The 23985-nt window shown below is 31.5% G+C and overlaps 1 non-coding gene across 1 annotated transcript; it reads left to right on the top strand.

Annotated features, from left to right (window-relative positions):
- The first annotated feature begins 351 nt into the window (after positions 1 to 351).
- LOC148555033 (small nucleolar RNA R71) lies at positions 352 to 459 on the top strand. The gene has a single exon (XR_015887740.1). It is a non-coding gene; the product is annotated as a small nucleolar RNA R71 (small nucleolar RNA).
- Positions 460 to 23985: the final 23526 nt, after the last annotated feature.

Genomic DNA, 23985 nt, shown 5'->3' with positions numbered 1-23985 from the left:
ATCATAAGCTTCTTCTTCAGAAGATGCTTCTTTAGTACTGTTGGATGCAGCTTGCAATCCATTCAGACTCTGAAAAATCATATTGACTTGCTGAGTCAATATTTTATTCTGAGCCAATATGGCATTCAGAGTATCAATTTCAAGAACTCCCTTCCTCTGAGGCGTCTCATTACTCACAGGATTCCTTTCAGAAGTGTACATGAACTGGTTATTTACAACAATGTCAATGAGTTTCTGAGCTTCTGCAGGCGTTTTCTTTAGGTGAATGGATCCACCTGCAGAATGGTCCAATAACATCTTAGATAATTCAGACAGACCATCATAGAATATATCCAGGATGGTCCATTCTGAAAGCATGTCAGAAGGACACTTTTTGGTCAGTTGCTTGTATCTCTCCCAAGCTTCATAGAGGGATTCACCTTCTTTCTATTTGAAGGTTTGAACATCCACTCTAAGCTTGCTAAGCTTTTGAGGAGGAAAGAACTTGGCTAAGAAAGCCGTGACCAGCTTATCCCAAGAGTTTAGGCTATCTTTAGGTTGAGAGTCCAACCATATTCTAGCTCTGTCTCTTACAGCAAATGGAAAAAGCATAAGCCTGTAGACCTGGGGATCGACCCCATTGGTCTTAACAGTATCACAGATCTGCAAGAATTCAGTTAAAAACTGAAAAGGATCTTCTGATGGAAGTCCATGAAACTTGTAATTCTGTTGCATCAGAGAAACTAATTGAGGCTTTAGCTCAAAATTGTTTGCTCCAATGGCAGGGATTGAGATGCTTCTTCCATGCAAGTTGGAATTTGGTGCAGTAAAGTCACCAAGCATCTTCCTTGCATCTCCACCATTGTTATTATTTTCGGCCATGTCTCCTTCTTTTTCGAAAATTTTTGTCAGATTTTCTCCAGAGAGTTGTGCTTTAGCTTCCCTTAGCTTCCTCTTTAGAGTCCTTTCAGGTTCAGGATCAGCTTCAACAAGAATATTCTTATCCTTGTTCCTGCTCATATAAAAAAGAAGAGAACAGAAAAGAAAATATGGAATCCTCTATGTCACAGTATAGAGATTCCTTATATGAGTATAAGAAGAGAAGGATGGAAGAAAGAAAAGATAAGAATTCGAACACAGAGGAGAAGAGTTGGTTCGAATTTTTGAGTAGAAGAGAAGTGTTAGTAAATAAATAAATAATTAGAAGGAGATGAGAGATGGAAGAATTCGAAAATAAAATAAAAGAAAAATATTTTTGTTTTTAATTTAAAATTAAAGTTAAAATTCGAAAATTTTAAAAAGACAAATGAAATTAAAAAAATTAAAATAATTAGTTAATTAAAAAAGAATTTTGAAAAAGAGGTTAGTTATTTTCGAAAATTAGAGAGAGAGAATTAGTTAGGTAGTTTTGAAAAAAATAAGAATCAAACAAGATAAGATTAATTGAAGAAGATTTGAAAATCAATTTTGAAAAGATAAGAAGTTGGAAAAGATTTTGAAATTGCTTTTGAAAAAGATGTGATTGAAATTTATTTTGAAAAAAATTTGAAAAAGAAATTTAAAAAGATTTGATTTTGAAAATTAAAGTTGATTACTTGACTAACAAGAAACAAAAAGATATGATTTTAAAATTTTAAAGATTGAACCTTTCTTACTAGGCAAGTAACAAACTTAAAATTTTTGAATCAATCACATTAATTGTTAGCATTAATTTTGGAAATATGAAATAAAAATAAGAAAAAGATTTTGAAATTCAATTTTTTTAAAAAAAATTCGAAAATATGTAAAAATAAATGAAAAAGATTTGATTTTTGAAAAAGATTTGAAAAAGATAGAATTTTTAAATTGAAAATTTGACTTGACTCATAAGAAACAATTAAATTTAAAAACTTTTTGACTAAATCAAACCAAATTTTTGAAAATTTATGAGAGAATAAGGGAAAGATATTTTTTATTTTTAAATTTTTAATGAAGAAAGAGAAAAACACAAAAATGACACAAAACATGAAAATTATGAATCAAAACAACTAATGCGTGCAAGAACACTTTGAATGTCAAGATGAACACCAAGAACACTTTGAATGTCAAGATGAACATCAAGAACATATTTTTGAAAAGTTTTAAGAAAAGAAAAACATGCAAGATACCAAACTTAAAAAAATTTTATTCTCTAGACACTAATAATTCAAGAATGCATATGAAAAACAAGATAAGACACAAAACATGAAAATGTAAAGATCAAACAAGGAAAATCATCAAGAACAACTTGAAGATTATGAAGAACAAATGCATGAGTTTTCGAAAATTTTAATGAAATTAAAAAGATGGAATTGACACCAAACTTAAAAATTGACACAAGATTCAAACAAGAAACATCAAATTTTTTTGGTTTTTATGATTTTATTAAAAATTTTTTGTAATTTTTCAAAAATTAATTGGAAAAAGAAAAATAAGGATTTCAAAATTTCTAATGAGAATTCCAAGAATCATGCAATGTTAGTCTAAAGCTCCAGTCCAGGAATTAGACATGGCTTACTAGCCAGCCAAGCTTTTAGTGAAAGCTCCGGTCCAAAACACTAGACATGGCCAATGGCCAGCCAAGCTTCAGCATATATAGTTCAAGCATGTGAAGAGGAAGCCTCAGTCCAAAAGAATTTAGACATGACTTTACAGCCAGCCAGGCTTCAACATGTTACCTTGAAACTCTAGAATTCATTCTTAAAAATTCTAAAGCCATAGAATAATTTATTTTATATATATATTTTTTTTTGAAAATTTTTTTTCGAAAATAAAAATAAAAATAATAAAAATAAAAAGCTTAAAATTAAAATAAAATTTACCTAATCTGAGTAACAAGATGAACCGTCAGTTGTCCCAACTCGAACAATCCCTGGCAACGGCGCCAAAAACTTGGTGCACGAAATCGTGATTGTTCATTCCTTGGTAATGGTGGCAAAAACTTAATACGCACATTCATATTCTTAGTTCTTTTTCACAACTTCGCACAACTAACCAGCAAGTGCACTGGGTCGTCCAAGTAATAAACCTTACGTGAGTAAGGGTCGATCCCACGGAGATTGTCGGCTTGAAGCAAGCTATGGTCACCTTGTAAATCTCAGCCAGGCGGATTCAATTGGTTATGAAGATTTGATAATTAAAATATAATTAAAATATAAAATAGGATAGAAATACTTATGTAATTCATTGGTGAGAATTTCATATAAGCGTATGGAGATGCTTTTATTCCTTCTGAACCTCTGCTTTCCTACTGCTTTCATCCAATCATTCATACTCCTTTTCATGGCAAGCTGTATGTTGGGCATCACCGTTGTCAATGGCTACATCCCGTCCTCTCAGTGAAAATGGTCCAAATGCGCTGTCACCGCACGGCTAATCATCTGTCGATTCTCGATCATGCTAGAATAGGATTCAGTAATCCTTTTGCGTCTGTCACTACGCCCAGCACTCGCGAGTTTGAAGCTCGTCACAGCCATCTCTTCCCAGATCCTACTCGGAATACCACAGACAAGGTTTAGACTTTCCGGATCTCAAGAATAGCCGCCAATAATTCTAGCCTATACCACGAAGACTCTTATCGTAGATCAAGAGGCTAAGAGATATGCATTCAAGCTTGTTTGCATGTAGAACGGAAGTGTTCATCAGGCACGCGTTCATAAGTGAGAATGATGATGAGCATCACATAATCATCACATTCATCATGTTCTTGTGTGTGAATGAATATCTTAGAGAAGAAATAGGCTTGAGTTGAATAGAAAAACAATAGTATTTTGTATTAATTCATGAGGAACAGCAGAGCTCCACACCTTAATCTATGGGGTGTAGAAACTCCACCGTTGAAAATACATAAGAACAAGGTCTAGGCATGGCTGAATGGCCAGCCTCCCCAAATGCATATGAATTCAAAAATTAGGGAAAAAGACCCCTAGTACAATAGTAGAAAGTTCTATTTATACTAAACTAGTTACTAGGGTTACAGAATTAAGTAAATGATGCAGAAATCTACTTCCGGGCCCACTTGGTGTGTGCTTGGGCTGAGCATTGAAGCTTTCACGTGTAGAGGTCTTTCTTGGAGTTGAACACCAGTTTGTAACTTGTTTCTGACGTTTAACTCTGCTTTGCAACTTGTTTCTGGCGTTTAACGTCAGAATATGGCATAAAGTTAGCGTTAAACGCCAGTTTGCGTCATCTAAACTTGGGCAAAGTATGGACTATTATATATTTCTGGAAAGCCCTGGATGTCTAGTTTCCAACGCAATTGAGAGCGCGCCATTTATGTTTCTGTAGCTCCAGAAAATCCACTTTGAGTGCAGGGAGGTCAGAATCCAACAACATCTGCAGTCCTTCTTCAGCCTCTGAATCAGATTTTTGCTCAAGTCCCCATATTTCAGCCAGAAATTACTTGAAATCACAGAAAAACACACAAACTCATAGTAAAGTCCAGAAATGTAATTTTTATTTAAAAACTAATAAAATTATATCAAAAACTAACTAAATCATACTAAAAACTATGTAAAAACAATGCCAAAAAGCGTATAAATTATCCGCTCATCAGTACGCATGACAAGCATTACAGGAGCCACGTCAGAGTTTTTCGTTGGGTCTGACGGAGGCATTTGGACGAAGGGACTGATACGTCCAAGTTTTGTGAAAGTCAAGGACTTAAAAATATTTTTCAATGGTTAGGGATGAAAATGTGACCTATTTGTCCTTTTCTAAAACTTATAACTTTTTTAACAAGAACAAACAACACATATTTACATACTTAATATTAATAATACATTGTAGTATTACATACAAAAGCAATTACAGAACCTATCCCTCTGAATGAAACTTTAACTAACGAGGCGAAGGGAAAACAAATACTAACAACTCAACTCGTAAACATATTCCTCTGTGCTCTCACCGCTTCGCAATAAGCCTTCACACCTGTAGCTAAAAGGGGTGGAAATAGGGGGTAAGAACTGGAGAGTTCTTAGTAAGGTCGGGGTTAGAAGTTTAGTTCATTTTATATTGGTCAGCAATAACAGTCAACAAGGTACCATGTAATTCAATAATTAAAGAACACAGAATTCAAACAGTCATTTAGCACACCCACAACCACAATTACAAAAAATTACACTCACAAACAAATTTACGCAAAAAAGTATCATGCATGTCTATCCCTAGTGCAGGTAATGAGCTCATCTGTCGGTTTCGACCCGCTCCCGATGTAACTCAGCAACCTTTGTCTGAGTTTGGTTTCCAGTGTCATAACCTCTGTAAGCAACTTCTGTCTTACAAGTGCGACTCTCTTGAGCCGATGTATGCAAACATAATCTCTGTAAGCAACCTCTGTCTTACAGGTGAGGCTCTCTCTAGCCAATGCATGTAGCGATAACCTCTGTAAGCAACCTTTGTCTTACAGGTGCGACCATCCCCTGGATTGGCTGATGTATCTCTGGAAAGCAAATATCGGTGGACTCACCGCCATATCTCTGCTCGTTTTCAGCAGGTAAAACAATCATCTCTACTTATCTCCTTTTCTTTTCGTTCTTTCTTTCATTTCTTTTCTATTCTCTGCTCTCCTGTGGCAGAGGTTCTTTAGATTCTTTTAATCTTTTGCTCTCTGCTCTCCTGTGGCAGAGATCCCTTTAACTAATATATTCTTTTCTTTTCTTTTCTTTTATCATCATTCTTTTAATTCCTTACTTTTAACATAAAAAACATTCTTCAAACTCTTCCCTCATCTTTCTCTAAATGTTTTATGAAAAGGGGATCATGAGATCCTAACTTAGATTTGTCTTTCTAAAGCCTTTAGAAAAACTTGTTTGTTTACCCCTTCTCTGTTTTATTTTTCATAATACATACAATAATATTCTTGATAAATAATAATTTGTAATAATAATATACTCTAATATAAATGAGTAATTTTGAACAAATATTTAAAATAATATTTATAATACTCTTAAAACTTATTTTATAAAACCTTATTTTCAAATTTTTATTAATTACTTTCTAAACCACGAATTCTTTAATATTTTATTTTTGACTTCAATATTTTATAAAATTATATTTAAACCTTCATTTCGTTTCATATTTATATAAATAACCCTGAACTTTTATAAAATATCCATTTTACCCCTAAACTTTATTTATTACCCAAAATACCCGAAACACTTATATAATTATAATATTAAACTCAATCTTTTCATAAAAATACAAGTATATTTCCTCAAAAATAATTCTTCTTGGCTGATTCTTTTCTTCACCAAGAACCAAAACCCTCCTTATTTTCTTCTTAAAATATACATTTAAATCTTAATCCGTTTTTGAGTTTTACGGTTACCAATTTTTCACAGCTTTTAATTTAATTCCTCGGCCATTAAACCTCACCCATTTTATTCAAAAATTAACACAATGACAGCCCCAAATAAGCCTCATTATCATAGTTTGGGCAGCACAAACATGACCAAATCACAAGCTTAATCACATATAACAATATATTAATAAAATTCAATATAAAGTCAATCAAACTCCATCAATAATCAATCACAACAACCATTCACTTATCCAACACAAATTTAATTGGTGAGAATTTACCGAAACCCTACCTCCGTACAAAATCAAAATACTCGAGGCAACGGAGAAGTTTTCTGACTGAGCTGCCAAAGAAGAAAATGTTAGAAATTGTCTGTGCCTCCTAGAACTCCAGTTGGCTGAACTCAAGGGGTAGGGGAGCCACTACAAAAAAATATGATTAAAATGGCAATAATATTACGGCAATGTTACTTAACTGCCGTATTGTTGGTTCATTTTAACATTTCTCTCTTATGCCATAATATCCTTGCTAAAAGCGCTACATTTTGGCGTTTATACCCGCCACTGTAATTGTTTTAATGGTTCTTTTTTTGTATTTTTTATAAAACTAAAAGAGAATATGAGAGTGAAAGAAAGTGATGCTTTTCAACATATGAGTGAGAGTATACGAAACCCTAACAATTGCCGTTGTTCATCTCCACACGACGAAGCTATTGTTGTTGATCTAGTTTTCTAGTTCTGATCTGAAGGTTTGTAGTCACGATTCATCTTCACACTGCTGCAAGTGACGTTGTTATTGCTGCCTACAATTGAGCTTCTGTGATCTGGTTCTTCAACTTCGATCTGAAGTTTGCCACCACCACAAGCGGCGTCGTTGTTGCTGGCCTTCAATTGTGCTTCTGCGATTTGGTTTTGCTATTTTGTGAATTATTAATTACTAATTTAATCTACTTTATCTTTTGATTTTTCTTTCTTCTTCATACTTTTAGATCTAGTTCATGCTCTAATAGGAAGAAACAGAGAATACCTGTTCTTTTTTCTTGTTGTGTATTTTTATTTTGATTGATCTTCTGCGTTGTTGTTCGTGTTGACGAGGGTGCCAAATGTGGTGGAATTTTACCACACGTTTATGAGGAGAGAATTGTCTCAACGCGAATGCAGCTCCAACGGAATCATGGAGGCAGTGCCACCTCTAGCAAATGCGCGTGACATGATCGATGAGATCGAGAACCGCTCATCTCACTTGCTCGCGGTAAGTGCTCTCTGTTTTTTTTCCGCTAAATTTACAGTTAAGCCCCATGATACTGTGGAAATCAACTAGTTACGTCAAGTTTTGATTTCGCAGTAAGGTATTAGGGTTTTGATTCTTTGGTGCGTGAGTATGAGGCTGATGGATGAGGTTGAGAAGGAGTGTTATGTTATATTAAAACTTATATGTTATGTTAGAGTTGAATCTGGAAATAAAATACGAAAGAAGTTTGTTCTGTGAATTAAGTTTCTAGTTTCAACTTAGTTCTTCTTGCTGTTTTCTGTAATCAAGACAAGATGTTCAAGTCATCCAATTAACCTAGAGATACAAATCTTAGTGTTTTTTTGTAGTTTGTGATAAATTAAGTGTGAAATCAAAGTCTTCCACTACATATTAAACTCTTTATGATTGATTATGCAGGTCTTAAAATCTGACCAGCTAAGTCTAGGTGGAATAATGGTGGTTCAAACTGCCGTAATAATAACCTTAAAAAATCGTCGTAATTACCAGTTTTTTTATAGTGAGCTACATCACTGTCAATTTCTACTGGATAAAAATAACGCCAACGTGTAAAAGAGAAGGATACGAACACTTTTATCGAATTAGACTTTTTATTAGAGTTACGAATCACAAAAAATCAAAGCCGAAATATCAAAAGGAGTCACGGTTTCTTCCTCACCCACGATCTTTCTTTCTTATTTCCTTTCTTCTAGGTTCCATGGTGGTAAGAAAAGGAAATGAAGCATAATGATAAGGGATTAAATGAATAAAGGGGCGATAGGTGTCATATATATATAGTAAGCCACGTTACCAATTTCTTTCTTTTCTTTTTCTTAATGGCTTCGGCCATTCTTTCTTTCTTTTTCTTTTTTTTTTTAAATTTTATTAATAACAAGTATAATTACTCGTGCCATGCACACAAGTGATAAAATTGAAATTATAATTTTAAATTTTTTTAAAATTAATTTGAATTATAATAATTTGATTAAAACAGTAACATGTTAATTATGTATTTTTTTAAAATTTAGTGTTAATTGAATTAACTCTAAAATAGTTATTAATCAATTTTAATAATTTACTTTTTTCAATAAATCAGACATATATACTGAATGTGATCATAAATAATATAGTAATAGTTAAATCTACCAATAAAATATTAGTTATTATAAATCTATAAAATCGCACTGTCTTTGTTTGCGTGCAAATGTTTACTTATCAAATAAACTTAAAATATGAACCAAAAATATTTATAAATTAGACCTAGCATCACTTGAAAGAATAATGGAAAATAATCAACTTACCTTATCATCCATGAGAACCATTTCTATGTAAGTCATCTTGTTCTTGTCAAATTTGGATGAGACTTTCTATAACCTTATATATTAATTTTGTTATATATATATATATATATATATTATGGTAGTTTTTCTTAATATATATACGTATACATAATACATAAATAATTCTATACATATACATAAATAAAAAAATATATGAATTATATTTTATTAAACTCTATATTACCAGTTATTAAAAATATTAAAATATATGAACCAAAAATATTTATAAAATGGACCTAACATCACTTGAAAGAATCATGAAAAATAATCAACTTACCTTACTATCCATGAGAACCATTTCTATGTAAGTCGTTTTATTCTTGTCAAACTTGGATAGAACTTTCCATAACCTTATATATTAATTTTGTTAAATAATATATATATATATATATATATATATATATATATATATATATATATATATATATACACACACGGCAGTTTTTCTTAATATATATACATATACATAAATAATTCTATACATATACATAAATAAAAAAATATGTGAATTATATTTTGTTAAACTCTATATTACCGGTTATTAAAAATATGTAAATCACATATATTAATTATTTTTTTGTTATAATTATTTTGTTATATATATATATATGATTATTTTTTATTCTATAATCGTGCAATAATTTTTTATTTTTTATATCTATATATATTTCTCAATTCCGACTCCATTCATACGCATATTAACATTTTTTTCTAATAGTGATGTTTTAATTTTTTGGTTTCCTTTTTTCACGTATCTTTTTTTTTTTAAATAGTGATGTTTTAATATTTTTTTAAATACATTTTTCTTAATAATTACATTATTAATCTGAAATATAAAATGACAAAGAAAATAAACTTAAAAATCAGAAAAAAAAATGAAATTTTATATTAAAAAATATAAAAATAATATATTCAAAAAGAATAGTCGTAATATATAAATTGAGTCAACAATTTAAATATCTCTAAAACTAATTTAATCAAATACCAATATTAGAAATAAATTACTTAAATAATATTTAATCTATTCTAATCCTTAGACACGTATAGATTAGAGTCATTCTCGTAACAACAACGAACTGAAACAACGTCGTAAGTTCGAACATTTAGAATTCGTGCAAATTCAGACCATTCCTTTATTCTTTGAAAACCTTCTGTATCCCTGATAGAGTTGAATCGAAATTTCTTTTATGGAAAAAGAGTTACGGAGATGGCTTTGATGTGTTGGAGATCAAAATCTGGAAGTCATTATTTATATTTGAGTGTCACACCCATTAAATCCGAAAGACCAAATAAAATAGTATCTCTGGTTTTATTCTCATTTAATTCAGCATTTATGATAATAAATGAGATGACCATTATATAAGTCATTTAATGTAAAATAGCTTAATTTACGATTATAATTAATATATGTATTGCTTATAAATAAATTAGGAAATAATAATTTCGTAACAAAATAATGATTCAATTTGAATTACAATTAATTGATTGATAGAAATTATAATAAATTGTATGATATTTAAAAAATTAACCAAATCAATTAGTTGATATAATTAATTTATTAAAATAAAATGAATTTAATGAGTTAAAAGAAATAAATCAAAAAACACCATCAGAAATATGTTACGACAGTTTTATCATTAAGTGCAGAAATTTAATTTTTACGTAATAGAATAGATATTTACAAATTATTATATTAAACACAAACTAAAAAAATACACTAAACAAAATAAAAGCATCAATAGTAAAATATAACCTAAAAATCATTTAAACTAAAAAAGAACCTGTGATGAATTATAATAAATCTATATATGAGAAGTAAAAGTAAAATAAATAATTAAAAAAAGTAAAAGATAGAAAAGATAATGTGTGGAGTAGATAAAAAATGTATTACAATAGAAGATTAATATAATTAATTAATACAAAGGATGAAGGAGAAAAATCAAAATACGATCTTATTAAAAATATTTCAAAAAATATTTTAAAAAAGAACCTATTAATCAACTTTTATAAAAAATATTACAAAAAATTTAAATTATCTTTAAATAAAATAATAATACCCTTAAGAATTATTAATCAAAATAAATAAAAAATTAATATAAAACAAAATCATAGAAAAATATTAGTAAAATTAAGATAAAAAAATAAAAATAAAAAATTACAAATATTTTACCTGAAGTACAAAATAGAAAAGGAGAAAAGAGATATATAAAATAATAAGATAATAATTTGAATTAATTAAGTTCATTTATTTCATTGTTTTATATATTATTTATTAAATAATTTAATATTTATCTCGATCATATTAAATAATAAATTAGTTATAATTAATTTGGTTTAATGAATCAAAAAAAATTTAAAATAATTTAATATTTACTCTAATTAAATTAAATATTTGAAGTTATGATTAATGTAATTTAATGAATCAAATAAAATATTAAATAATGAAATATTTATCCTAATCAAATAAAATTACATAATTGATTAGTTATAATTAATACATTTAAATGAATCAAACACATTAAATTGAAAAATAATTTAGTTAATTTGTGTCTTAAGGACATATTTTAAAAATATTTATTTTGCAATAACTTTTATAAAATATTTTTATAATATTTTTAATTTATGGTTTAAAGGCACAGTTATAATATATAACCATTAAAAAGTACTTAATTAGTTAATATAAATAATTAATATAATTGATTTAGTTCAATAAATTAAAAGAAATAAATGTGAAATGAAGAGATAAAGAGAAAGTAAAATTATAAAAATGTATATAAATTAAAAAAAATAAAAAAGTACTTTTTATTTTTTTATTTATTAATTATTAATTTATTATAATTAATTTCACAATATTTATTACACATTATTCATCTTATAAATTAATACAATTAATTTATTGATATTAATTATCGATAATTATTATAATTGATATAACTCATTTCGCTATACTTTCTAAATAAATAATTAAAAATGCACGTCTCAATTTTTTGTTAAAGTAAAATAAAATAAAATATATAAATTGAGTAGATATAAATCTAAAAATTATAAATTTTATTAACAACTCAAATAAATTAGTACCATAAAATTAAATTTAATATCTATTTTAAAAATAATTACTGACCTTTTATTATTTTAATTATTAATAATTTAAATAAAATAATACTCTATAACTTATTTTGTTATTTATTTTAAGTAATTACTAACATAGTTGTTAGTAATACCCAAGTGTATATTATCAACATAATTTTATCACGGGTATTTCAATCTTATCGTCATTGCAATTTTGTACCGTCTTACTTTTTTTAATTGTTATTATTAGAATTGTTAGATAATATTAAAAAAAAAACTTTAAAAATAAAAATAGCGATGACACCTTGAATAATTAATTCAATAGAATTAAATTTAAACAAATTGGATGATTCAATCAATTATGCAAATAATAGCATATTTAAAAATAATAATATTGAAAATAGTTTCACTAATGTAAATGATCAATACAATAATTATATAAAAAAATAACTAATTACATAATTGCATAATTTTTAAGATCCTATATAGTTAAATCTAACGGACAAATAAAAAAATATTTATATGATAATGTCCTAATATTTTAGCATACTATAAATCATATTATAAATTTATATATCATATTATAATTTTAAGTCAACTCCTTAAACACATTATAACATAAACCATCTAAAAATATATACCAAATTAACGAATATCACATGGGTCACAACATATAATCTAAATTGTCACAATATTTCAAATAAAAAGAGCATCAATACAGAAAAATCAATGAATATATATAACTAAAATAAAAAGCAACAAAGAGACACACAAAAAAATAAAATAAAATAAAGAGAATTAAAAAAACATTAACATATAAACCACATACACGAACAATGTATATATTAATTGTGAATCACAAAAAAAAGACAATATATATATATATATATATGAATTGAAGTACACATGAGAAAATAGAATATGACAAAACAAAATTATAGTAAGATTATTTAAAAACAATATAAAAATCACACATTTTTTTTGTTAATCAGAAGCTAAAATAAAAAAAAGTGTGCGCCTAATAATAAGCAATTAAAATAAACAAAAATTTTAAAAAATATAAAAAAATAAAATGTATAAATAATTATAAAAATTGTACCTAAACACGAGAGAGGGGGAGGGAGGGAGGGAGAGAGAAAAAAGAAAGTGAATGAGTAAAAAATATTTGATCTTGTATAAATAGAGGTATTGAGAAAAATAAACTATTTAAATTAATTCATATATTTCGTTATCATATTTATTATTTATTAAATAATTTGATATTTACTCCAATCAAATCAAATAATTAATATAATTAACTAAATTAATTAATTGATATAATTAATTATAATAAATGATAAAATTTGAATGTCTAATCAAATTAATTAATTGATATAATTAATTATAATTGATTTGCTTTAACGAATTGAATGAAATAAATTAGGAAACAACTTAAGAGCATGTCGCATCAGTTTTGTTATTAAGTGCAAAAATCTGATTTTTATATAATAGAATAGATAGATAATAAAGATATTTTATTAAATTAGTATATATAATTGTTCATTATTCATTAAATATTAATTATAATATTGTAATACAATTATAATAAAGATGATTAAAAGTATTATTATTATTATTATTATTATTATTATTATTATTATTATTATTATTATTATTATTAAAAATGATTAAAAATATTTTTAATTGACAATTGATAAGTAGTTTAATAATGCATTAAATATTGATTTGATATAATTATAATGAAGATATGTTCCTAAATTAGTATAATTATGTATTATTTATTAAATATTAATTATAATATAATTATAATAAAGATATTTTATATAAAATAATTTAGAATAGAGAAATGTGTATTCATTTTGGAGAGAAAACGAAGTCACGAGGGATCGACACCTCACCTTCATTAATTGAAAAAAAACCCAGTTTTAATATAATAATAATAATAATAATAATAATAATAATAATAATAATAATAATAATAATAATAAACATTAATTTAAATTTGTGTCTATCAAAATAATTTTTAATAAATAATTCGAATTAATAGAATAAATTATAATTAAATTAAATTTTATTAATCATAATTTTTTATTTAATTATTTTTAATAAAATAATTTTATTAAAAATAAAATTTCAATAAACATAATAATTCATAATAATTAATTATTTAATTTTTAAAAATTTAAGATCTTACAGAAATAATACGTGAGTATAAGAAAAATATTTTTAGATGATAAATTCTCAATAATCGACATGGAAGTTTATATATATACACATGTAATTTTTGAATTAGAATATTAGATGACAAGTTATGTAAATTCCTTTATAATACATATACACATGCCAAATAAATATTTTTTTATGTGAGATGTTTGGTTAATTTATAAATATAAAAGAGTTTGTTATTAAAATAAACATACAAATATGTGAATTTTGTTTCATCTCAGTTTAGCTAGCGACACGCCACATGGTAGTTTAATTTCACGTCATTTTTTTATAGACAGATTAACTGATAAAACTAGACTGAATTGACTGAAAGTATAAAATGAGAGAATCATCGCGTAAAAATTCAAAAACTAGTTTGATTGTTATCTCAATAAAATTTGTGCAAAGCTCAAATCGTATTGGCGGATGCCAAATAGAAAACAACTCAATCAACACATTTAATCAGTATTGCGTATTTATTTACATATATTTATAATTATTATTTTATAAAATTTTTTAACAAAATCGATCATCAATTAAACAAAATTTTCATATTAAAATACTTAATGTTTTTATGAACATATAAATTAGTTACTACTATTTTTTATTTTTAATTATATTTTTATTATAAAAATAAATTATGTATGATTATATTATCTATAGAATTTATTACTTTAATTATAAATATGAATAGAACAAGAAGAGAAAAATCTTGATTCAAGGAGCATGTCCTGTTTTAGAATTTTGATGTTCTGCTAGCTTGAGTTTGGATGCTCTATTTAGAATTCGAGTGGTTGTTAGAGATTTTTTTCTCCAAATCTAAATATTGTCTTGTATTCATTACCTTGGTCTTTTTTTTTTTTTTTTTTACTGCATTGTGTCATCAATATGCTGTCTAGACGAGATAATTGGTACTAAGAGAACACAGATAGTTGAGAAAAGAATGAGAGACCGACCTGTTTGGAAGAATGAGATATTTCTAAAGGAGTCAATGTCTATTCTAAGAGTTTTGTTAGAAGGTTTTTCATCGACAAAAATTTTTCAATAGGCACATTAGACAGTGCCCTTAGAGTCATATGGGGAGCTAGATTTCGGGTGGCTGATATAGGAAATCATTAATTCCAATTCTTCTTTGACCATGAAGGAGAAGTAGCAAGAATTAAAAGGGGATTTTCATGGTTATTTAAGGATTATATTCTGCACCTGAAAAAATTGGATTGATTGGGAGAGTGATAAAGAGAGTAGAATTAGCCTCATTCTGTTGTGGGTATAATTTTGGAGATTGTCAGAAAAATATAAAACATTAGAAGTAGGCAAACATTTAAGAAAAAAGATTAAAAAGATCCTAGATAAAGCCAGGGGAAAAGAATCAAGAATCGTCAAGGCCAAGGTAGAAGTTAATGGCGACAAAAAATTCAATGACAGCTTACAAATAATGGGTCCAGATAAAAAAAATAGTAGAAATTGATTATGCACTTATTGCGCTCATATAGGCCATGAGGCAAAAACCTATAGCAAGTTGTTTGGAGACTCAACAGTTGAATGTGTGCAACAGGATCATATTGGGTAGTGGTTGAGGGCAGACCAGATCGAAAGAAGGGTAGAACTGATTGAAACTTATGAAGGTGATATCCCTACTAATCCAGATCGAAAGCAGTGGTTGACAAGAAGAAACCAACCCCCACATAGCTAATTAATAGCTTTTTCAGCCTTAGCATGAAAGACAAAGGTGGGAAAAGAAAAAATAAAAGAGAAGATGGGAGAAAGAGGATAAAAGATACTGGCAACAAATCATACTTAAAGAGGTGTGAAAATTTATGGAGTATGATGGTTCCTCTGTTGTTCTAGGAGATTTGAACACTCACATAAATTATTGACAGTCAGGAAATGCAGATGCAGGATTGGTAAAGACCTTCATGAGAGGGTCATGGCTAAAGAGCATGGCTAGGAAGGGGAGTGAGAGTTAAACTCCAGTCAGTGAAATTAAGAGAAGGTTTGAAGGAAAGGAGAATGAAAAAAGTCAAAAGAAAATATGTCCAGCTCAGATGCAAAACTAAGTTGCTGAGGTGGAGGGTGCCGGCTGTCAATTAGCACCTAAAAGCCCATGAAAATTCTTATATAGAGTCAATTTGGGGACTTTAATGCCATCACTAACCAATCTGAAAAAGTTGATGGTGGACTTAAATCTGCCCAATCAATTTCAACTTTCAATTGTTTTATTGGTGATAATGGTTTAACAGATTTGGGCATGCAAGGCAGACAGTTTACATGGAGTAATAAAAGAAGGGTCGAAGAGTTGGTGATGGAGTGATTAGACAGATTTATTGGCAACGAACAGTGGCTAACCATGTTCTCGCATGCAATTACTTTGAGATTATCAAAAACAGGATCAAACCATGCACCCATCATTCTTAAAACTAACCTTCATAAAGAACAATTGAAAAGAAGATTTAAATTTCAAGAAAGATGGCGTGCAGTGAAAGATGTCCGGAAGATAGTACATGAAGCTTGGAGGATTGAAGTTGAAGGTTCTCCCATGTACAAACTAGTCTAGAAAATTAAAAAATGTAGACATGAAATTGTGGCATGGCAAAAATTAAGTAAATCAAATTCCAAAAAAAATGGAAGAAATTAAAGGTCAACTGGAGGACGGCGGGGAGGAGATCTCCAAACTAGAGAATCGATTAAAAGAGGCTTATCTGCAAGAAGAACGCTATTAGAAGGAGAAATCTAAAGTTGGTGGTTGAAGGAGGGTGATAAGAGAACTCATTTTTTCCATCAAAAATTCAAAACAAGAATCTAGAGAAATAAGATTTAAAGGCTAGCTAGAAGAAACGTTGAGATGGAAATGACTAATTCGACTATAGCATTAGTGGCTGAGGAGTACTACAGATAGATTTTCTCCTCTTCCTTTCAAGCGGATCTGAAATACTTCATAACTGATTTTGAACTAAAGGTTACAGCTTCCATAAATTGGAGGCTTAAAAAATCAAATTCTATGAAAAAAGTTAAGAGAGCGACTTTTAACATCTACCCCTAGAGCACTCTAGGGGAGGATGGAATGACAGTAAAATTTTACTAATTTTTCTGGAGAACAATAGGAGGGGATGTGTTCAGAGCAGTTAACAACTTCTTTGGTAGAGGGCGCATATTGAAAGGTTTCAGCCACATAGATATATGTTTCATCCCTAAAAAACCATATGCGAACAACATGACTCAGGTTAGGCCTATTCAAAGCACCTTTCTAATTAGTCTAACTCAAAGCGCCTTTCTAAAAGGAAGGCTTATTTTTTATAATATTTTAATTACACATGAATGCATGCACTATCTAAAAAATAAAAAGACAGCCCCCAAACTGAAATGGCAATCAAATTAGACATGAATAAGACTTATGATCGAGTAAAGAGCAATTTTTTGTGGTTCATTTTAGAGAAGGTTGGTTTGGGACTAGATGGATAAACTAGATCTGAAAACTAGTCATAAATATTTTTTATTACGTTGTTGTGGAAGGTCAACTCTATGATTTCTTTAAGTCAACTAGAGTTATTCAACAAGGAGCCCTTCTATTCTTATATCTATTCTTTTTTCATGCAGAAGGTCTTTTCTTCTTGCTATACAAGGTAGAACAAAATAGGGATATTTAAAGATTATAAATTAGCAGATGATGCTTGGTGCACGAAATTGTGATGTCAATATTCACATTACTCTCTTACAATTTCGCACAACTAACCAGCAAGTGCACTGAGTCGTCCAAGTAATACCTTACGTGAGTAAGGGTCGATCCCACGGAGATTGTTGGCTTGAAGCAAGCTATGGCTATCTCGTAACTCTTAGTCAGGATATAATATCAATAATAATTCTTAATTTGAATTGTGAAAAGTAAGAAGGGCAGAACACAAATTATACTTGTATGCAATGATGGAGAATATATTGGAGTTTTGGAGATGTTTTGTCTTCTGAAATTCTGCTTTCCTCTGTTTCTGATTCACGCACGCACGTCCTCCTATGGTAAGTTGTGTGTTGGTGGATCACCGTTGTCAATGGCTACCATCCATCCTTCCAGTGAAAAGGGTCCAAGTGCGCTGTCACCGCACGGCTAATCATCTGCAGGTTCTCGATCGTACCGGAATAGGATTTACTATCCTTTTGCGTCTGTCACTACGCCCAACACTCGCGAGTTTGAAGCTTGTCACAGTCATTCAATCCCTGAATCCTACTCGGAATACCACAGACAAGGTTTAGACTTTCTGGATTCTCTTGAATGCTGCCATTAATCTAGCTTATACCACGAAGATTCTGATTAAGAGATCCAAGAGATATTCATTCATTCTACGGTGAACGGAAGTGGTTGTCAGGCACGCGTTCGTGGGGGGAATGATGATGATTGTCACGTTCATCACATTCATGTTGAAGTGCGAATGGATATCTTAGAGAGGAACACACATGTTTAAATAGAAAACAGAAATACTTGCATTAATTCATCAGGACACAGCAGAGCTCCTCACCCCCAACAATGGAGTTTAGAGACTCATGCCGTCAGAAATTACAAAGTTCAGATCTAAAATGTCATGAGATACAAAATAAATCTCTAAAAGTTGTTTAAATACTAAACTAGTAACCTAGGTTTACAGAAAATGAGTAAACTATGATAGATAGTGCAGAAATCCACTTCTGGGGCCCACTTGGTGTGTGCTGGGGCTGAGACTAAAGCTTCTCACGTGCCTGGGCTGTTTTGGGCGTTCAACGCCAGGTTGTAACGTAATTCTAGCGTTGAACTCCAACTTGTAACGTGTTTCTGGCGCTGGACGCCAGACAGCAACATGGAACTGGCGTTTTAAATACTTAAATATAAATAGAAAAGAAATAGTTATTGCCATTATATGACTCCTAAGGTGAAACTCAAATAATAGAAAATAAAGTTATCACAGGGTTAAGGTTAAGATCAGAACTCAACAACCTTGACTTTGGGAAGCGGATGCCTCTTTAGTCTGTGGGGTGCTTGGCCCTTCAAGAGATAGTTTCTGACGCTTTAGTTCTCTTAATTCACGCCCTTGCACCTCTTGTTCTCTGAGCAGTTTGCAAAGCATGCTATTTTGATTTTGCTGTTCTTCCTTCAATTGATCCATGGTTTCTTGCAACTTAGTGACAGATGCCTCAAGATGCTCCCAGTATTCAAATTGAGGGAGTTCTGGTAGGAATTCTTGCGCCCTCCTCTTGATGGGGTCATCCTGCATTTGTTGTTTTTCCATTGTGATTTTTGTGATTGGTTGCTCCACTGAGATATACTCTGTTATTCCCATCTTTATTCCAGCATCTTTGCAGAGCATAGAGATTAGGCTTGGATAAGCCAACCTGGCATCCTTGGAGTTCTTGTTGGCAAGTATGTAGAATTCAGATGGGATCAGTTGATGAACTTCTACTTCTTTTCCCAACATAATGCAATGGATCATCACTGCTCTTCTTATATTGACTTCAGAACGGTTGCTGGTGGGCAATATAGAACGCCCAATGAAGTCCAGCCATCCTCTGGCAACTGGTTTGAGATCTTCTCTCTTGAGTTGACTTGGGGCACCCTTCGTGGTGGTGGTCCACCTGGCTCCAGGGATGCATGTATCCTCTAGAATCTTATCCAGGCCCTTGTTTGTTCTCATCATTCTCTTATTGAAGGAGTATGGGTCATCTTTCAGCTGAGGTAGCTTAAAGATCTCCCTGATTTTGTCAGGGTGGATGTGAACAATCTTTCCTCTGACCACAGTCCTGTAGTCATAGAGGGCAGCTCCAGATATTCTCTGCATGTCTGTTTGCCACATATTAGCATAGAATTCTTGAACCATATTCCTTCCCACTTTCGTTTCAGGATTAGCTAGGACTTCCCAGTTCCTGTTTCGAATCTACTCTTGGATCTCCGGATATTCATCTTCTTTCAGATCGAACTTGACTTCTGGGATCATAGATCTTAGACCCATTATTTTGTAGTAATGGTCTGAATGTTCTTTGGTTAAGAACCTCCCTTGATTCCAAAGTGGTTTTGGAATACTCTCTTTCTTGCCTCTTGGAGTGGGTTGTTTTCCTTTAGGAGCCATGATCTTTAGTGGGTATAGTTTAGTGATCACGGATAAACATACCAAACTTAGAGGTTTGCTTGTCCTCAAGCAAAAGAAAAGAAAGGAGAGGGATAGAAGGAGAGCTAGTGTAGAATGGTGGATGAGAAGAAGGAGGCCGAATGGATTTTTAAAAGGGAGGGGGTTTTCGAAAATAGGGAGAAAGATAAGATAGAAGATATGATTTAAAAAGATAAGTATGATAAGAAGAGATATGATTTAAAATTGAAAAGATATGAAAGATATTTGAAAAAGATAAAATTGGATTTTTGAAAAAGATAATATGGAGATTTGAAAAAGATATTGATTAGTTGAAAAGATTTTTGAATGAAAAGAGATAGATTTGTTTTGAAAAATTTGAAAAAGAGTTGAATTGGATTGAAAAAAGGATTTGTGCTTATGGATTAAGATACATTTAATATTTTTAAAGAAGGGTTTTTAGAAATTAGGGATTTTAGAAATCAGGGTTTGTAACATGTTTATGCAAGAAATCATGAATTGAAACATGAAAATTAAGATTAAAATGAAAAATATGAAGAGAAAACGATTTTACCTCCTCCCCACCATCCTGGCGTTTGAACGCCCAAACGCTGCATGTTTTAGGCGTTCAACGCCCAACTGCTGCTTCTCCTGGGCGTTCAACGCCCAGCTGTTGCTTCTTTCTGGCGTTGAACGCCAGGAACTCCTTTGTCACTGGGCGTTTCTCTGAACGCCCAGGACGCTGTAAATCTGGCGTTAAACGCCCAGAAGGAGCTTCTTTCTGGCGTTCAACGCCCAGATGGCTATCCTTACTGGCGTTTTCTTGCCAGTGAGCTCTTTTTCTCTGTTTTGTGTGCAGAATCCTTCTGTAACCCTGTAAACTTATACAATTGACTCTTTACCTTAGTATCAATGAACTTTGTATAAACAAATAAAATCAAGAATAGCGCAAAATGCTTAGAGGAAGTGATGCCCCATGGCTGGGTTGCCTCCCAGCAAGCGCTTCTTTATTGTCTTTAGCTGGACCTTGCTGAGTTCTTAATCTAGCCTCAGCCTTGAGCACTCTTGCTCAACATTGCCTTCAAGATAGTGCTTGATTCTCTGTCCATTAACAATGAACTTCTTATCAGAATCAATATCTTGAAGCTCCACATAACCATATGGTGATACACTTGTAATCACATATGGTCCTCTCCACCGGGACTTCAGTTTCCCGGGAAATAGCCTGAGCCTAGAGTTAAACAACAGAACCTTTTGTCCTGGTTCAAAGATTCTAGATGACAGCTTTCTGTCATGCCACCTTTTGGATTTCTCTTTGTAAAGCTTGGCATTTTCGAAAGCAGTGAATCTGAATTCCTCTAGCTCATTCAGCTGGAGCAATCTTTTCTCTCCAGCTAATTTGGCATCAAAGTTAAGGAATCTGGTTGCCCAGTAGGCCTTATGTTCCAGTTCCACGGGCAGGTGACAAGCCTTACCATACACAAGTTGGTATGGAGAGGTCCCAATAGGAGTCTTGAATGCTGTTCTGTAAGCCCACAGAGCATCATCCAAGCTTTGTGCCCAATCTTTTCTACGGGTATTCACAGTCCGTTCCAGGATTCTTTTTAGTTCTCTGTTAGAGACTTCAGCTTGTCCATTTGTCTGCGGATGATATGGAGTTGCCACCTTATGGCGAATCCCATACCAGACCATGGCAGAGTAAAGCTGTTTGTTGCAGAAGTGAGTGCCCCCATCACTGATTAGTACCCTAGGGACACCAAACCTGCTGAATATATGTTTCTGGAGGAACTTTAGTACTGTTTTAGTATCATTGGTGGGTGTGGCAATGGCTTCTACCCATTTTGATACATAGTCAACTGCCACCAGAATATAAGTGTTTGATTATGATGGTGGGAAAGGCCCCATGAAATCAATTCTCCATACATCAAACAACTCAATCTCCAAGATTCCTTGTTGAGGCATGGCATAACTATGAGGCAAATTACCAGCTCTCTGGCAACTGTCACAGTTACGTACAAACTCTCGGGAATCTCTATAGAGTGTAGGCCAGTAGAATCCACATTGGAGGACTTTGGTGGCTGTTCGCTCACCTCCGAAATGGCCTCCATATTGTGATCCATGGCAATGCCATAGGATCCTCTGCGCTTCTTCTCTAGGCACACACCTACGGATTATTCCGTCTGCACATCTCTTAAAGAGATAGGGTTCATCCCACAAGTAGTACTTTGCATCAGTAATTAATTTTTTCTTTTGTTGCCTGCTGTACTCCTTGGGAATGAACCTTGCAGCTTTGTAGTTTGCAATGTCTGCAAACCATGGTAATTCCTGAATGGCGAACAAATGCTCATCTGGAAAGGTTTCAGATATCTCAATAGAGGGGGGACGCCCCTTCCACTGGTTCTATCCGGGACAGATGGTCAGCCACTTGGTTTTCTGTCCCTTTTCTGTCTCTTATTTCTATATCAAACTCTTGCAGAAGTAACACCCATCTTATGAGTCTGGGTTTTGAATCCTGCTTTGTGAGTAGATATTTAAGAGCAGCATGATCTGTGTACACACTCACTTTTGATCCTACTAAGTATGATCTAAACTTGTCAATGGCATAAACCACTGCAAGCAATTCTTTTTCTGTGGTTGTATAATTTTTCTGGGTATCATTTAAAATACGACTAGCATAATAAATGACATACAGAAGCTTGTCATGCCTCTGCCCCAGTACTGCACCAATGGCGTGATCACTGGCATCACACATTAATTCGAACGGTAATGTCCAGTCTGGTGCAGAGTTAATTGGTGCTGTGACCAGCTTAGCTTTCAGAGTTTCAAACGCCTGCAGACACTTTGTATCAAACACAAATGGCGTGTCAGCAGCTAGCAGGTTGCTTAGAGATTTTGCAATTTTTAAAAAATCTTTTATAAACCTCCTATAGAATCCTGCATGCCCCAGAAAGCTTCTGATTGCCTTAACATTGGCAGGTGGTGGTAATTTTTCAATTACCTCTATTTTAGCTTGATCCACCTCTATTCCCTTGTTTGAAATTTTATGCCCAAGGACAATCCCTTCAGTCACCATAAAGTGACATTTTTCCCAGTTTAAAACCAGGTTGGTCTCTTGGCATCTTTTCAAAACCAGTGTCAAGTGATCAAGACAGGAGCTGAATGAGTCTCCATATACTGAGAAGTCATCCATGAAGACTTCTAGAAAATTTTCTACCATATCAGAGAAAATAGAGAGCATGCATCTCTGAAAGGTTGCAGGCGCATTACACAGCCCAAAAGGCATCCTTCTGTAAGCAAATACTCCAGATGGACATGTGAATGCTATTTTCTCTTGATCATGGAGATCTACTGCAATTTGGTTGTAGCCTGAATAGCAATCCAAAAAGTAGTAATAATTATGACCTGCTAGTCTTTCTAGCATCTGGTCTATGAATGGTAAAGGAAAATGATCCTTTCTGGTGGCTGTATTGAGCCTTCTATAGTCAATACACATGTGCCACCCTGTAACTGTTCTGGTAGGAACCAGTTCATTTTTTTCATTATGAACCACTGTCATGCCTCCCTTTTTAGGGACAACTTGAACAGGACTCACCCAGGGGCTATCTGAAATAGGATAAATAATCCCAGCCTCCAGTAATTTAGTGACCTCTTTCTGCACCACTTCTTTCATGGTTGGATTTAGCCGCCTCTGTGGTTGAACCACTGGCTTAGCATTGTCCTCCAATAAGATCTTGTGCATGCATCT

This window comes from Arachis ipaensis, chromosome B6, assembly GCF_059453495.1.
Source record: "Arachis ipaensis isolate K30076 ecotype BB chromosome B6, ASM5945349v1, whole genome shotgun sequence".
Taxonomy (NCBI): Eukaryota; Viridiplantae; Streptophyta; class Magnoliopsida; order Fabales; family Fabaceae; genus Arachis; species Arachis ipaensis.
This window is presented reverse-complemented; position numbering and strand designations above follow the sequence as displayed.